General features: G+C 40.0%; 1 protein-coding gene across 10 annotated transcripts in view; it reads left to right on the forward strand.

Annotated features, from left to right (window-relative positions):
* Nucleotides 1-17,822, forward strand: part of TMEM117 (transmembrane protein 117) — a 221,893-nt gene that overhangs the window by 157,567 nt on the left and 46,504 nt on the right. The gene's annotated exons all lie outside the window — the stretch shown is intronic.

The following is a 17,822-nucleotide window of genomic DNA, read 5'->3' on the forward strand; positions in this document are numbered from 1 at the left end:
CTTGTAAGAAGTTGTGGTCAGTGTCTTTTCATATCCACTTTAACGATCAAGATGATTGACTTTTCCTAGTGAGAAAGAACATCCCCATAAGTATATTAAAATCAGGACCTGACCTTCATATTTTTGAAATCAGTGGTGAAAACCCAGTAGTCTTTAATGAAGCTGTAATATTCCTTTAGATATTGACAGCAATTTTTTTCAGTTAGTTCTAGGGGAGATTTCTCCCTGCAGTATTTAATAAGCTCCATGGCATCCATACAGATGGATTTCTGAAACACACACTGACAGGTATGCTGTTTGGCTAGTTTAGTCTTAAACACTTCCTTTCCTCAACTTTGACAGTATTTCCCTCTCGCAGCTTCTATATTTCTTTCTTCACTGTGTTCATTGATATTTCCCCCTTATTCAATAAGCAAAGTTTTGATGCTTAATATATGTTTTTCTCTTTGTTGTTGTGTTCTTTGTTTTTTGTTTCCACTTCATCAGTTTCCTTTTTCCATGCTTTTATTGAATTTTGCTGTTGGCTTGTTTTTTGTTTGTCTTCCCTTAAATGCTAATTTTCTGATTTTGAGTAATAATAATATTCCTAAGATTTATATTCCTGTGATTTTTATATCTGAAACCTGGCTGAGTTATTTCTTCTAATATATGAGTAAATAATCTGGTTTTCTGAGTGTAAGAAGTTGCATGCCCCCCTGGTAGCATGGCATTTTGAACTGTAATGTGTCCAGTGACAGCAGGTTATGCCTTACAATAACAAGATCAGATTAATAAAAGGATAGACAGCAAGATCTTGATATGTGTACTTAGAAAGTGATGCATGTGAAAAATGCTTTACCCTTCCAGGAAAATGAGTAATAGCCAAAATATTCATACTTTGACTATCTAAATTTACATTTATATTTTAAGCATGTAAATATATTTAAAATGTCCCTTGAACTTGATTTACATGATACTGTGAGGCTTGCAGTACTTCAGAAGATCAGGCCACCTGCATTTAATTGCCTGGCTATAGATTTAGAATCCTAACTAGACACAAGATCAAGTGGTAGTTTATTAAAAATACCTTGTAAGTTCTTTCTCTGGACCATGTGAAAATTTCACATATTTTAACTATCTGTCCATCCTTTTAAACCCTCTTGGCATGTTCATTGCTATGTTTTTCTTTTCAGTTTGGAAATAGACAAGTTAAAAATGTGAGGAGACATGAACCATTACTTTGTAACACCTTTATTCAATTTACCTCTTCAGTTTTCTCATTTTAGTTTTAACATCATTCCTGATATTTGGATATCTTCAAGGAGGTTTCTTGTAATTGAGGTAGTTCCAAGCACTTTGCTCTAGCACAAGAGCAAAACCAGATCTCTTTGAACTTAGAGAGGCAGGATCTAACTTTGGTGTCTCTCGCTAAATGATTAGAAAGAGAAAGAAAATATTGTTATCCCATTTGCAAAGTGTAATTGTATGGACGTTGTATATGTGATGCCATATAAAGTCTGGGCTTTGGATTATTTCAGGATCCTCTTGGTTTGGTGACATACCTGTGCTCACTAGGACATCCACTGCCCATTAGGACTCAGTTTTGTCATTCTCTTTGCAACATGAGCAAACTGGGTGAGCATTAATAATACTTCACTTTGGCAACAGGTGTTCCTATATTACAAAACAACACAAAAATTAAAGAAGAATTTCAATTTGCTACATTTTATTAATCTTTCAGTAATATATGAACTAAAACTAAACAATCAGGCCTTGGGTTACAAAAAGGACAGACAACAAATCATTACTCTGTAATGCAAACCGCAATAATATAAATAAAAGTTCTTGGAAATGTTTTTTAAACATTTCAATTTTAAAGAGCTCCTAGGACAGAGCTATTTTGTATGAAATTGATGGCACAGTCCACAGTGGAAGAATCTGCCAACACAGCAGGCTCACACTGCCATTACAGTATGTTAAGCAGGAGCTGATTTTTCAAGCAGCTTTCACCTTTGATAAGGCAATAGTTCACTCAAGTCTTCTAGTCATCATGAGCTGTTCTATTATCATCTTTGTAAAACAGAGTTGAGGACATTTGTCCACATGGTAGGTCCAGCAAGCAAATAGTTGTGAAGCTTCAAAGTGAATAAGGAAACGTTATTGTTGTTGTTATTGTTAAGAAACAGATAATCCATGCACTGTCTTTGAATTCTACCTTGTCACCAAAACCATTTATGGGCTCATTTCTTCCCATATGAGTAAATCAACAGAGCCTTTGTTCATGCTATTCATTACAAAGCCACGCATCCTGTCTCTTAAACAAATTTGATGCTAATGTAATTCCAGAACTAAACATGTTTTGTCCCAAAATTAGATTTATGCAAATTTAGGGAAGCTATCATTTAATTGATGGAGAAAGTGGTAACAGAATTAGTCAGTGGAAGGATTGGGTAGATTTATTCTGTGACGCATCATTTTCTCAGGAACTTATAGGCCATAGAAAATCCTGCACTGAATGCAGCCATGGACTTTTTGCTTGAGAGATGCTTGCTATGGAGGAGATGCTATGGCATTTTGCAGCTATGGTTCATGGCACAGCTGGTGGTTACCCTGTTTCTGTATAATCCATCTCTGAAGCAACCTTTAAATGTTAAATGACATACACATATATAAGCAGTCATCTCTCATAGAGGTTGTGAACAGTATTCAAACACAAATAGTAGCAGGTATCATAAAATATTTTATAATATTTGAAGATTTCTAAGGGTAAACTTCATTCCTTCCTAAATCCAGCACTTTAACTTAGTGAAGGTAACCACTGACTCAGATAAAATGTATCTCTCTCTTTCTCTCTCTCTCTCTCGGCATTGTTGGGGTTATCAACTCAGAAAACTCCGTGATAGATTGACAGCAATGTCTGGAAAGACCCAGGCATGACTGTAAATCACATTCATCTTTCAAGGCGTTCTCGCTAGAGATGACAGCTATCTTTAACGTTTCCAGGAAGAACATAAAGGCAAAAAATGGAGTGGAGGACTGGCCAAATTCTTTTAATATCATCTCTGTACCATGAATAAATGATCTAGGAGAAAACCAAAGTCAACACTAACAAAGTTAATCAAAAAGACTAAAAAAAGCTTTCTGAGAGACTATATCCTGTCCCAAAAGTTGCCCTCTATTTTATAGCCTTTGTGAAATGGATGTAGTTATTTGCACTGCAGAGGTCTAAAAATTTGACTGATCCTAGTCTATCCAGTTACTGCTGATCAAAGAAGCCGTGTCTGTCCATCTGTTCTAAATGCTGGTTTATTTCAAAGTCTCATCTCTCCTTTTTTTGAGTGAAAGGCACTGTAAAATATAGCCCTTCCAGGAGTTTTCCTCCATCTGCTCCCTGTAGATGCTTGCTGGAAACTGAGCAATCATACAAGTGATGGGGAGGCAGTATGTAGGCTTTTATGCTTGTTAAATATATGTTGAAGTATTTTGCAGGAAGAAAAGAATTGTATAGCTGTAAAACTCAAGAGTACTCAATCATCTTTGAGTAAAGTATTTAACAGAATATTCTGTAAAACGCAGAATGCGTATTTAGCAAACTTTAGGTCAGCAAAATATCTATTAAACTCAGGGTCTCTTTAGCACTGCCTACGCTATTTTGAGCTTGATAAGATCGTGGAGGCAAAGCAAAAGTTGGTGTAGTGTGTGGGTCTCTGGAAGGTAAGCTGGGTGGATCCTGCTGGGTGGATCCTGGCTGGATCAGGTGGATCCTGATCCCAGGTTGACCTGAATGTGGTCCCTTGTGCTGGCAGCTCACCTGTTTCTTGGGCAAGGGAAAAGGGCTGTCCCCAGCTTGTAGCCTGACACCAGTCAAAGAACTAGTTTGTTAGACTGGTGTGACAGGTGGGATATTGATTGTCTATTCCTTTCTTAATACTTTAGTTATTATAAACCTAAAGGAGATACACACAAGCAGAAGACCATGGGAGAAGCAACAAATGTTGCAGATTATACCCCAGAAAAAATGAAAATTGATGCCTTTTTCCATTCTTCCATTTGTGAATCCTCACTGCCTAAACTCTGCAGTGTCATCTGGCATTGGACCATGCCTCTGCTTTAGGTCCTACTAAGGCATCCGTTGCCATTTGTATGCATCTTAGATGACCAAGGTTAAAGGAGGACATCTAAACAGATTACAGACCACATTGAAATTCATGCAGGGTATTAGCTAATAGAAAATGGTAGGAGAGCTGTGGTAGGGGTGGTGGTATGTTGTTGTTTTTAATCAGCAATTACATGGAATGAAGCTGGCAAATTCAGATCGTCAAACGTTGAAAAGACTGAGGCTGAAAAGCAAAGGGAGACAAATTACTTCAGGAGGAGAGGGACCTTTGCTTACACTTTGTTGGGAACCCTGCAACAAAAAATTTTGAGAAAACTGAAACATTCAGAATTGCATCATCTTTTATTAAAATTTTGTTGAGAAAATTTTCTCATCTGTGGGAAGGAACAAAACTAGTGAGATCCAGTCTCTTCACAATAGCCAATAGCAGTGTAATCAAATCCACGGGGATAAATGTTCACCTGAGCCCCTTCACTTTTCAGTGGCAGGGATACAGTGGAGTGAGTAGCAGTTCTCAAGGCCCCACCTGAAGTGCTGCATCCTGGTTTGGGGTTCCCAGCACAAGAAGGATGTGGATCTACAGCAGGTCCAGAGGAGGGCCATGAGGATGATCAGAGGGCTGGAGCACCTCTTCTATGAAGAAAGGCTGAGAGAGCTGGGGCTGTTCAGCCTGAAGAAGACGAGGCTCAGGGGAGACCTCATTGCACCTTTTCAGGTCTCCCCTGAGCCTCCTCTTCTCCAGACTACACAACCCCATTTCCCTCAGCCACTCCTCACAGGACTTGTGTTCCAGGCCCTTCATCAGCTTCGTAGACCTTCTCTGGACATGTTCCAGGGCCTCAATGTCCTTCCTGCACCCAAACTGAACACAGCACTCGAGGTGCGGCCTCACCAGAACAGAATACAGGGGGACAATCACCTCCCTGGTCCTGCTGGCTACACTATTCCTGATACAAGCCAGGATGCTGTTGGCCTTCTTGGCCACCTGGGCACACTGCTGGCTCATGTTCAGGTGAGCATCAGTCAGCACCTGCAGGTCCTTTTCTTCTGCACAGCTTTCCAGCCACTCTGGCCCAAGCCTGTAGCATTGCATGGGTTCCTTATGTGGAAAGGGGGAACATTCATATTGTACAGAACTGGGCATATAATCATCAGAGTAGCACTGACCTTCAGCATGTGTGCTGGTGAGCCTCATCAGCTTCTTTTTGCTCATGCTTCTTTCTAACCCTGTTCTGTTCTTAGAAAGGTTAACTCTCCAGGAGATCAAAATTACAGTAATCTGGATGTGATTTTTCTTTGTCTTCTAAGAAGACACATGTCAGCCTTATACTGGAATTGGCTCAAATTGTGGAAAAACACGCGTATCAATGTTTATTTCCTTGAATCACTTTTGAGTTGGTATCAATTCTTGAATCATCTGGAAAAAGTATTATTTATTACAGTTACTGTAAATGTCAAGTAAAGTTTTGAGTGATTTGTAAAGTCTAAGTTGGAAGAACAGTACCAGCACACAAAATTATATTACTTCTGTCTTGTTGCATAGGTTTTTTTCAGGAGAAATTCTAACACTTTTTTTGGTCTAAGGCTAGTGCTGTTGCTGTTCATTCTTTTCCCACAGGCAAATAGGATTACTTGTTGGATGGTAGGTAGATCATGTTTCCTTCATAAATGTAAACGATGTATAACTTAAATGCTTGGCTACTAAGATTCTTTTATTGGAGAAAAAAATATCGTAGGATCATAGGATAATTCAAGCTGGAATTCAGGATCTCAGGATGTCTCTAGTCTCCTTTTCAGAGCAAGGTTAACTCTGAGCTGAAACCAGGTGACTCAGAGCTTTATCTTTTTGGGTCTCAAAAAACTCCAGGGCTAGACATTGCACAGCCTCTCTGGTCAGCCTCTTCCACTGCCTGATGGTCCTCATCAGAAACAATTTTTCCTATATCCAGTCTGAATCTCTCATTTTGATATGTGCCCATTGTCTCCTGTCCTGTCATTCGCTGCTGTGAAGAACTTGGCTCTATCTTCTTGCTAACCTCCCCATAGGTACTGGGGCATCACCGTTAGGTACCTCCAAAACCACCCTTTCTCCAGGGTCCAGGTCCCTCAGCCTCCCCTCACAAGGCAAGTGTTCCAGCCCCCAGCCAGCCTGGAGGCCTCTGCTTCTGTTTCACAGAATCACAGAATGGTTGAGGTTTAAACGGCCCTCTAGAGCCCATCTGGTCTAACCCCCTGCTCAAGCAAGTCCACCCAGAGCAGGTTGCCCAGGACCATGTGCAGGTGGCTTTTGAAGATCTTCGGAGAAAGAGACTCCACAGTGTCTCTGGGTAACTTGTGCCACTGCTCAGTCACCTGAACGGTAAAGAAGTGCTTCCTGATGTTCAGATGGAACCTCCTATGTTCCAGTTTGTGCCCATTGCCTCTTGTCGTGGCACTGGGCACCACTGAAAAGAGCCTGGCTCCATCTTCTTTGCACCCTCCCTTCAGGTATTTGTATACATTAAAGAGGTCCTTCCTGAGCCTTCTCTTCTCCAAGCTGAACAGCCCCAGCTCTCTCAGATGCTCCTCGTAGGCTGCAGTCCTTTGATCACCTTGGTGGTCCTACATTGGACCCTCTCCAGCAAGTCCATGTCTCTCTTATGCTAGGAGACCCGGAACTGGCTACAGGACTCCAAGTACGGCCTCACCAAAGCTGAGTAGAGTGGAAGGATCACCTCTATTGACCTGCTGGTGACACTTTGCCTAATGCAGCCAAGAATACCTTCAGCCTTCTTGATAGCAAAGGCATATTGCTGACTCATGTCCAACTTGGTGTTCACCAGGACCCCTATTTTTTTTTCTGTTTATTGATACCTTTCTTGTACTGGATGCAATATTCTTGATGTGGTCTGACAAGTGCTGAGTAGAGGGACACAGTTATTTCCCTTGATCTACTGACCATGCTCCTGTTAGTACAGTCTCAGATGCTTCTAGGACCTCTGCTTCTGGTGTACATGGCCAACTCTTGCTCAGCTTGCTGTCTACTAAGTCTGTTTTCCTACTGAATAAGATGTATACTCTTTGGAAGATTTTTTTACTTAAAAATGCATTGCTCTGGAGGCAAGATTAAAGCTTTTTGTTGTGTGTTTTTTTGTTGTTGTTTGTTTAGTTGTTTTGGAAATAAGTTTAGTCATAATTTAATCAACTCATTAGATGAAAGAGCTTACATTTATTCAAAATGCTTTGTAAAAAAAAACATTAAAGAGGGGTTTAAAACAATTGTAATTATATTTTACTTTGATAAGTTTTGCACAAATGTAATTATAAAAGATACAACATCTTCATGAATGAGAAGTTACACCTCATAGATATCATGGTGTATGAAACCTAAAATAATGAGAGATTTCTTATTCTGTCAAATTACTGTATAGGTAAAATATACAGCTAATCTAATCCAGAACATAGAAAGCTATTAAACCATTATAATTGGCTTATTCTATATTTGAACTGTTTTGTTTGTTTGTTTGTTTGTTTGAATTTTGGGTGTGGATATAACATGTTGCATGAAAAGTGGTGAGATTATGAGTTTATATTATACAGCTCTCCCACCAACTCTTATCAACAGTTTCACTTAAGAGCAGCAACATAACACCAGGAGAAAGACAATGTGTTCCTTATGTTCTGCATAGATAAAATCTGACTCCATTTTTATCCTTAATGTTTTGCAACTCAAGATCACAAATAGAGTGGGAATTTTTGTGAGGATTTTTGTTTGTTTGTTTCAAAAACCTGCAGGGATCATTTTAAGACTCTGCAACATCAAACATTTTGCAAAGTCATTTCAGTTTTCTAAAATGTGCTTTTAAAAAGCCAAAAAGCCCACAAAAATACCTTTTACTTACATTTTTCATATGACAGTTTCTAAATAGAATTATTTTCTTCAAAGATGCATTTTGACAATTCTTAACATTGTATTTGTTTGTCAGTTCAAGCAAACTTTTCACTATTTTCTTGAAAGAAATTAAAACATTGAAAACTGACTTCAGTTTTGAGATTCAGGTTTGTCCATCTTGATAATGGCTGTCAGCGTGCCAACTCCCACTACAGCCTATGGAGCTCTGACCAGTGCAGGTGAGGGGCATTCAGGTCTACCAAAGTAAAAAATTGTTTTTAGTCACCTGAATCATTTTCTGGGCTCCAGTGACTGAATAAAGGTGGGATTCGGGTACACAAACATAGGCACAGGCTAGAATTTGAAATGTTTTAGGGTATTTTAAAAGGTGCACAGGCCTGGCAGATGTGACGCAGGTCTCAGAGGAGACCTTCTACTGCAAGCTCAAGCAAGGTACTCTACAGCACCCCAAATCACACTAAACATGTGTTGTAGGCAACCAAATCCCACACAACATCTCTGCCAATTGTTATGACAGATCAGATATGTTAGCTCATGTGTAGATTTCTACAAACCCCACAAATGGGTAAGTTCCTGGATCTGAATTACTTATAAAATGTCTTATTTGTACTGAACTAAACGATATGTAGAAATATCCTCTGTTAAAAAAAAGAATAATCATTTGCTCACATAGCACTAAATGAAATGCAGCAGACTTCACTAGTGAGTTGGGGGAAGAAAATGAGGAATTTAAGTGCAGGAAAGTAATATGAGTTTATAATATCCCAAATTATATGTAGAAGACAGATTCAGAGTGTTTTCTGTGTAGTAAAACTCTGACAAAGGCTAAATTTTTGTTAATTATCTAATAAATTGTGAACAAAACAATTCCATAAATTCAGTAATGTGTTATTATAATACAAAGTAATCATAGCATCATAGAATGGTTTGGGTTGGAAGAGACCTTTAAAGATTATCTACTTTAAACACTCTGCCATGAGCAGGAACATCTTTCTCTAGACCAGGTTGCTCAAAGCCTATCCACCCAACTTGGAATGCTTTCAGGGATGGGGCATCCACAGCTTCTCTGGTCAACCTGTCCCAGTGCCTCACCACCGTCATGAAAAATTTCTTCCTTATATCTAATCTGAAGCTACCCTCTTTCAGTTTAAAAACTGTTACCCCTTTTCCTGTCATTAGGGACCCTGGTAAAAAGTCTTCCTCCATCTTTCTTAAAAACCTACTCTATGTATTGAAAGATCTCCCTGGAGATCTCTCCTGGAAAGGTCTCCCTGGAACCTTTTCTTCTCCAGGCTGAACAACCCCAACTCTGTCAGCCTTTCTTCGCAGGAAAATCTTCCAGCTCGCACATCACTTTCATGGCCCTCCTCTAGAAGCTCTTGAAGAGGCCTATGTCTTTCTTGTACTGGGGACCCCAGAATTGGATGAATAATAAATTTAATGAATAAACTTATTTATTTATTAAACAATACATCTACTAATTCATTGATTTTTATCACTTTTCTTATTTGCATGGTGTTAATTGGGTCTTTAGCACCATTTGAAAGTCAATCAGTTTTTCATAAATCAACTATCTGGAAGTCCAAATACCCCAGAGCACTGATAGGCTTGAAAATGTGGAGTTAAATCCAAACTTATGCTTGTGTTTGTTTTTAAAACTCATATTGAATAACGTTTGAACACTGGAAAGCCATGGAGTTTTGGGGGTGTATCCTGCTATAGATCAGAAAAAAATAATTTTAGGCTTTTAGAATAACATTTGACTTACCATCTTAATTCATCAGAAATAGAAGTTGTCTTCTAACTTTAAAAAAGTTGTGTTGTTTTTTTCATTTGTTTGTGTTTTTTTTTCATTTCAAAAGCTTTTTGCCATTTTACATTGCAATGAAATGAAAACTTTACTAAGTATTTTATGATAACTGAGAAAAGGTCACCAAGAATGTTATTACTCATAACCTATGACATTTGCTGGGAATGCTGGAAACAGCCAAACTCCGTGTTCCACATGTTTTGGAACATGATCCTATGTCTTCCCCCCAAGGTGAACGTTAAGTCTTTACCTCACTCATACCAGGAGCTGAAAATAATGTAAAGGAAAGATGTAATAACTCATCCTTAAGACACTTAATTAGAGTATGGGCAATTGGTGTCCAGACAGTTATACTGTTTAGCTTTTTATACAAAGTTAAGAAGCTCCAGCTAGAGAGACTGAACAAGTAATACCATGTAGAATCCAAAAGCCTGGTTATTATAGCATTCAGCTGGCTTTTTAATACTGACATTCAAATGCTTGGTTTGAATCCCACAGAACAGGTATTTGCCTCTGGCCAGCTTGCCTCACCTCTTGGAACTGGGATGGTGCCCTACCTCCTGGCTCCTTGAGTGCAGTCGGGTGCAGGAGTCATGCTCTTTTCTGACATAGCTTACCTCACGTTACAGAAGTCAGCTCTTTCACAGGAAAATTTTCTGAATTGATGAACTGCCCTTGCCTGAGAAAAAGTTCCAGACAAGTCTTTCCTAAGGTGTTTGATGCTCTGAGAATATTTGACACATTGAAAATAATCTTTGTTGTTTCTTGATCCAGTTTTCCAACTCCAGTCTGTTGATAGATTGTGATGTATCCATCTGAAAGTAAACCAGAAAAATGGCTTCCTCTTACCTTATGTAGAACAGTTTTGTGGTTTTGTTTGTTTGTTTGTTTGCCTGTTTGTTTTCAAAATGCTTCCTACTGGAATTAGACAATTAACTTCTAACTTGGGAAGCTGAGCATGGAACAGAGTTCCCAGGATAAAACTCCCATGAATCCTATACTACCTTGCATATGATAGGTGTTGATTGAAAATGTTTTTCAGAAGCAAGACCATGAACCTTCTTAAACTGTTTTTCCTTTTCTGTGTCACAGATAGGAAATGGCATTTGAAACCTAAAGCTTATGGCTGATGAATTTAATTTAAATGAGCTGGTGTTTGAAATAGATAACACTTTCATTTTAGTAAATTAATGGTGTGGCAAAAGGAAACTCAAAGATGCTTCTACCTATAATAAAAAATGATGCTGTCTAGAATTCTAATATTTCACCGTGTGATTACATTACCTAATCTTATTCACTTTATTACATGAAACATAGCAAAATGCTTCCTCTGTGCATTAACATAAATGTAATTTCAGACTTTATACAAATCTTTGTACAAACATCCCAAATAGCTCTGGAATCGCATTGATACACTGTAATAAATTTGCAACTGTCACAGTCTAAGGACAGAAGCAGAGCAAGGTGTTCAGTAGAGGAATATCCTTTCTTTGACAAACAGATATAATTGGAAAAAATGAACTAGCACTGCTTGTATTCACCAAAATCTTTTTCATTTTTCTAAGTATAATGAATGTATAAAAATGCAGAGTAAACAATTCCAGTATATATATTTGGCATATACAAAGTGTCCCATATACTCTGTGTTGTCCAGTTTCTTCAGCTCACCAGGCAGAGCAACTGCAAACATAGACTAGAAGACTTTATCGGAAATGTAAGGCTCTCAAAATATAGTGTCCACTGTTAATAAGCATTTATGAGCCAGTCCTAACGTAGTCTTCCTTTTGTTGTTTCCTATCCAAAATGAAAAGTACTTCAGCATTGACAACTTCAGAACTGATAATTTAGAACTGCCAGTTACTGGCAAATGCTTGTACTCATCCATTACACCCTGCTGTAGGATGGAAGTTAGCACTTCCAGGCACTACTACAGATTTTTTAAAAAAGATAATGCAATTCAAAGTTTGAATTAACCACTGTTTTATTGTAATTGGTATTTAACTTTTGGTAATTAGGTCTTTTTGATAATCAACTTTAATACACTTTGTCCCTCCTACTTATGCCTGTGCCTATCTGGGCAACCTGCTCTAGGGAACCTGCTTTGGCAGGGGGGTTGGACCTGATGATCTCTTGAGGTCCCTTCCAACCCCTACAGTTCTGTGATTCTGTGATTATGTGAATCATACCACGAAGTATGTGGAGGTCTGAACTCTGGCAGCATTGTCGTTCTATGTCTCTATCACATGCTTGTCCCCTGAAGTGGCACCTGCTCTCTGGTGAGGACCCAGTGCTCAGTTCAGCCCACAAGACAAGTGCACTGTGAGTATCAGTCGCTCAGCACCAAGTGTTTCACTCCGTGGTATTGCACTACATCGGTGCACTGCAAGAGTTGCTGGTCCAGGCAGAGCTCTCAAGTCCCTGCTCTCTCTCCATTCCAAGCATTGCTGTGTCCAGGGCAGGAGAGCAGTAGCCAGCTGGAGTCTCAAATCCATGCTGCTCCAGAGAACCCAGACGCTTTTCACCAGCAGAGCATCTGTCCCTTCCACTCGCTTATTTGTAGAAGTGGTGCTGACACCAAGTAACAGGCAGACTAAATATTTTATTTTAAATGGGTTTAGAGTTGCTATTTTTGACAGATTTAATAACAGAACCCTTCCTAATTAAAACAAGTGAAATAAAAAGTGTTGGCATTTGCGTATGAACATCTGCAGTAGCATTGTTCTTTATAGTTATTGTACACTGTGGGACAGTATGTTTGGCCAGCGCTGATTCTCAGATTAAAAATTATGGAAAGTATTTAGCTTGATGGATGATCTTTCTTTCCTGAGGACTGGAAAGCACTTTTAAATATCAAGAGCAGTAAAATTTGTTCTTCCCTTCATATATCCATTTTCAGAGGGTGTTTTAAACTATTTTGGCAGATTCATGAAAAATTGACATTATAAACCACTACAACTGAAAACGTAAATAGCAATTTATAAAACATTGATTAGAATTGCTTTTCTGTTTCCTACACACCATCTGAAGCTGAAAGTTTTGATAAATGCTGACTAACTGCTAGGTGGTTTTATTTAGGCTTTTAAATATACCCAGAATATATGCTGGCTAATTTCCTTTATTTAGTAAGTTCACATGTATATTATATATTTTTATTAATTATGTATTCTCATTTCCTTAATGAACAATAACAGAAATATAGAATTTAAGATCTATTTTTTGTTATTAATGTATCTTTCTGTTCCAAATGTACATAGTACTAAGCAATATCTGGAATTCCTATTAACTATGTTTAGCAACTTCTAAATAACCCAGCTTAGTGGAAATCATGGGACAAAATGTCATGAAAACCTCTCACAGTAGTATATCATATAAATCTAAGAGCTGCTTTTGACTCGGCACAGGCTTCTTTTGTTTTTTTCTGGAAAAGGTGTGGTCAAAGGGCAAGATACTGCTTTTTGCCTCTTGGAAAAGACAAAATAAAGATGAGGAAAATAGTCAAAGTTTTCCTTTCATCTCTTCAGTCGATCTTAGCAGAACTCTTGCTATCTGATCATCAAAGCTGCAGCTTCCTAAAAGATTTGGCAGAGGGTCATGCAAGACAGAAGAAAATTCTAAATAGCTCTAACAAAGAGCAGCTCAAAGGTGCTGCTAAATTGAAGGTAGCATTATCTTTCCCTTATGTATGGCTGGGCAAAGAATTGTATTTGATACCTGAGCATTGAAAAGCTTTGCTTTCACTATGTGACAGTTTGAGAAATGAGGTCCCATCATAGACCAGAATTTGTTTTCAGTAGTACCCTTTGTCCTGCTGATTTTGACATGAAGAATCAGGAGGCTCAGAGTGAAAGCAGTTCTCGTTTCCAACATTCAATGTTTTATGAGCTTGTATATATCTCTTAGCTTGTCTTCATTTTCCCGTGCACAAATGTTGTTTTGTTCAGTATTCATCTCAGTACAGATAAATAACCCAGACAAAAAGCTTGCTGTTTCCTGAAGATGTGTCTGCATAGAGTCAGTGGCACTTCTGACATAACTCTGGAGGGGATGTGCTGTGAGCAGAGAGTTCCTGGTGTCGTAGGCAGGACATGCAAAACAATGGAAGAGCATCCCCAAGCAGCCAGACCTAAGATCACCACGGCATTTTGTGTCCTCCCTCAGCGAAGACTTCTGGGATCAGCAGCATCTTCATGCTTTGCATACTGAGCTAATGAAGCATCACAGGCGAGCCAGTCTTCCAGTCTGAATTGCATTTGTCATGGCCCATAGTGTTACTGAGTGAATAGAAAATGTGCACTTGCATGGGCAGTTTACAGATGTCGTCAGGGAGGCCTTTTACCAGTAAGGCTGGTGGCAGCACTGTTATTTTGGAATTAAAATAAAACTAAGTGATGTGCCCCTCCCTCCCCCTGACATAAAGCCAGAAAGTCTTAGGTTTGCATCAGCACTGAACATTGGCTATAGTAGATTGCCAAGCGTGTGTATTCCCTTCCTCCCCCATTCTGGCTGTCTCCCACAGCTCTTCCTCCAGAGCCCACCTTTGTGTTTCTGAGTCCATCTGCTGCTCTGGCACGTGGTGCTCTTTCAAGGACTGCTAAGTAATGGGGTGGCTCCAGGGGTGTTTCAGAGGGCAGCAGGGAGAGTTCTCTGGGCAGCCAGACTGCAGCCCCCAGTATGACAGGCATTCAGCATGCTAAACCACACGGTCTAGCTTGTGATGTTTCCCAACGCTCTCTTTTAAGTGGAGTTCCCAAACTGCTTGATGCTGATGGGAGAAGGTCTTCATTTCTTTCTAGTTTTGGATTTGGAGAATTACTGATGTATCTGAATGCAGTTATGCATTTGGAGACCAACGACTGCATTGCAGAGCCCAGGAATAAAAGGCTGTTTGTTTTCCCCACAAACAAATCTGAGCTCATCCCATTCACAAAGAACTTGCAGTTCATAAGCTCAGGACGGTGTTGGTGCAAGGCAAAAGGAGAAGAGTTATGGACCGGTCTACCACAGCAAGGACAATATCTGCAGAGAGCTGAGTACAAAACGACTTTGTAAGGAAGTTTGCAGGGTCCTGAGCATCTGCAGCGCCAGGCTGAGTTTACAAAAACTCCTTCAGGAGGTAACTTGTTAACACAGTTAGACCCAGTGTGCAACATGACGGCTCCTGCTCCTGGTATCCCACAAAGCTACGTATCACAGGTTGTCCCCACCCCTTGTTTCCCAAGTGGAAACAAGCCATGCCTGCCTGGAGGCAACAGGAAAAGTCATTAGTTTTGCCACTCTTGGGTGATGCCACCCACGAAGTAGCCCAGAGAGCAGGAATGGAAACATCTATTGGGGAAAGACTCTGGCAATGGATCCCACAAGAAAATTTAGGTCCTCGCTGCACTGTGGCTGGATTACTCACTGCACTGGGGGTTGAGAGTTTTGCTTTCTTTAACTGAACATTTTGGATTTATCTTAGACTCCTGGGAGAGATTTTTAGGAAATCTTACACTATCCTCAATATTTTGGAGAGTGGAGGAAGGTAGCCCTGGTGTTTTAACTTTAGGTTATTGTCTGCACAGCGCTGCTCACCCACATACACACTACTCTGATTTTATTTTCTAGGGAAAGCATGCTGGCCTCAGCTGGTCTCATTTTGGGCAATGTAGGTATGTATGGATGTACACAGTGAAGCAAAGCACGCTGCTTCCCTTGATTATCCTGTTAGCAGAGTTCCTTTAGCAGCAGCTGTGCAGTGCACCGCATGCCAGCCTAATGTGCACAGGGTTTGGGAAGCCTTTATCTAGGTGAACACATGAAGTCTATCTTCTCATAGCAAGGAAGCCCAGTGAATGCTCCATGAGCATGCCATGAAATTTACGGGCATATCAGAAATAATTCTGGACTGATATGTCCCAGAGACAGCAGAGAATATGTGGGACTGCCTTCAGTGCAGGTCGGGACATGCCTATTGGACTGTCCAAAGTCAAAGATGCCCCATTTTCTACTGTAGAGGAAAATGCGGTGTCATGGCACTTCTCAACCAGAAATGGCATTCCTGCATGACAGAGTTTGAGGTTGACCTGTGTGCTGTGAAGGACTGTCTGCAGCCAGTGACAAAAACCTGCTCAAGCTTCTGTCTTCAGGTTTTCCCTCCGTTCAGTCCAGAACCAGGGACTTTAGATCATCACTAGCGGTGGTAACCGTAGTACTGACTTTTCTGGATCTACCTAATAATTTTTACTTCTCGGTATGCAACTGGCTCGGACAGTATTTTTTGCAGACATTGTTTATTTTTATTCTTCAGAGTAACCTTGCATCCTGAAGAGTATGGGCTAGGCTGTAAAACAGGTGTTATCACAACTGAACAGGTGCCCAGGGCACACAGTCATTCAGTGCAGCAAACTGGACATAGAAGTGAAATATGTGAGAGCATTTCCTCTGTGGAGAAAGAAGTTGCGTTTCTTAATGTCTGGTAGGGAGAAGAGACAGTCCTCTCTTACCTTTCCCCCCACAGCCCTTTTGTAAGCAGGAGGCAGAGATGTCCTGCCAGCAGTGCCGTGACTGATGTGATGATGCAGCTCCCAGCGATGTGCATTGCAAAGTAAAGGACAAACTGCACTGGCCTAAATATTGCAAAGTACTTCATGTCGGTGTCATCTGATACAAGTCAAGTTAAACTCAGCTTCTTCTCTGAATCCCCAAGACACTGGGGAAGTGCTAGAAGTGAAGTGAACTCTAACCCAGAGAAACTTGGTTTATAATAACTCCAAAAACATTTATTGAATATTTTGCTCTGTTCCAGTAACATAGGTCAAAAATACAACCGAGTGCTAATTATGCTGCTTAATGCAACCATGTCAAATATCTATTTCTGCCCATTTTTATTGGTCTCACATTTTCTTATTCTATTAGCAGCCCATTTTCTGCTCCCTTCCCTCCTATTTGACATTTCAGAACTAATAACGAAGCAGTTTTTTAAGTGCATATGCATTTCCTCAAGGAAATCAGGGCTTGAGCACACACGCTGGTCTTTGCATGCATGCTGATGAAGCATGGATAAAAATCTGCCTGCCTTTGCTTGCATACATGCCAAAGCCTGACCTTATATGCTTTGAACTCTGGCTCCAAAATGCAGATGCATAATTCAAGAGGACTGAAGCAGAATAGTGTTGAGCATAACTTCTGGGTATATGGTTCCCATGGCAAACTATGCAGCCTTCAATTACATTTCTAAACTACCTGTGCTCTGGGAGACGTGAGTTCTGCAGAATGAGGACAAGGAAAATCATTGCACCCAGCAGCCAGAGCAGTCTCCACTGGTCAGCAGGGAAGCTCTGAGGACTGTGCTCTTTCTGGAGAGCAGTCCCTTCTTGTTTCACACGAGAGCATTAATCTCCACATGTGTCAAAGCGGAGCCTGTAGAAAGGTCTGTCAGCTTCAGGTACTGACAGGTGAGGTGGTAGCAAGGCATATATTTTGGGAATAAGCAGGCTTGAATATTGCTTATGTCTAATACTAATACGCCTCATTCATTTTTGTTTCTGGCTTGGGTGCTGATAATGCACTCAAGGGATACTGTTACGGTGCCAACCACAGTGTTGAATATAACTGAATTGATTTATTAAGAATAAAAACAAATGTGCAAAGGTAAAGGTAGCAACAATCAGGTCCTTTTGTGTCTCATATGGTAAAGAAAGACAGCCCATCATGCCACAGAAGAACGATGTTTACAAGTCCAAATGTGTACATTACTGCTTATGTGCTTGTTAGTTTTTTGTTTGTTTGTTTGTTTTTGTGGTTGTGTTTTGTTTTTCTTCCTACACAGACAGAGCCGAGACTGAATGCCTGCAGACTGGTAGTCTGTGACTACTGGTGTGCAGATTTTTCTTTTACTCTGCTGAGTATTTGTCCTGTTTAGAAGTGTCATAGGAAATATTCTTCACGTTGGTTTACAGCCTTCGGTAGCTGAAGAAAATGAGACTTTATTGCTGTAGAACAAACTCCATACTGCCACAATTACTTAGCTCTGTGTATGCACTCAG

This window comes from Anser cygnoides, chromosome 1 (assembly GCF_040182565.1).
Source record: "Anser cygnoides isolate HZ-2024a breed goose chromosome 1, Taihu_goose_T2T_genome, whole genome shotgun sequence".
Taxonomy (NCBI): Eukaryota; Metazoa; Chordata; class Aves; order Anseriformes; family Anatidae; genus Anser; species Anser cygnoides.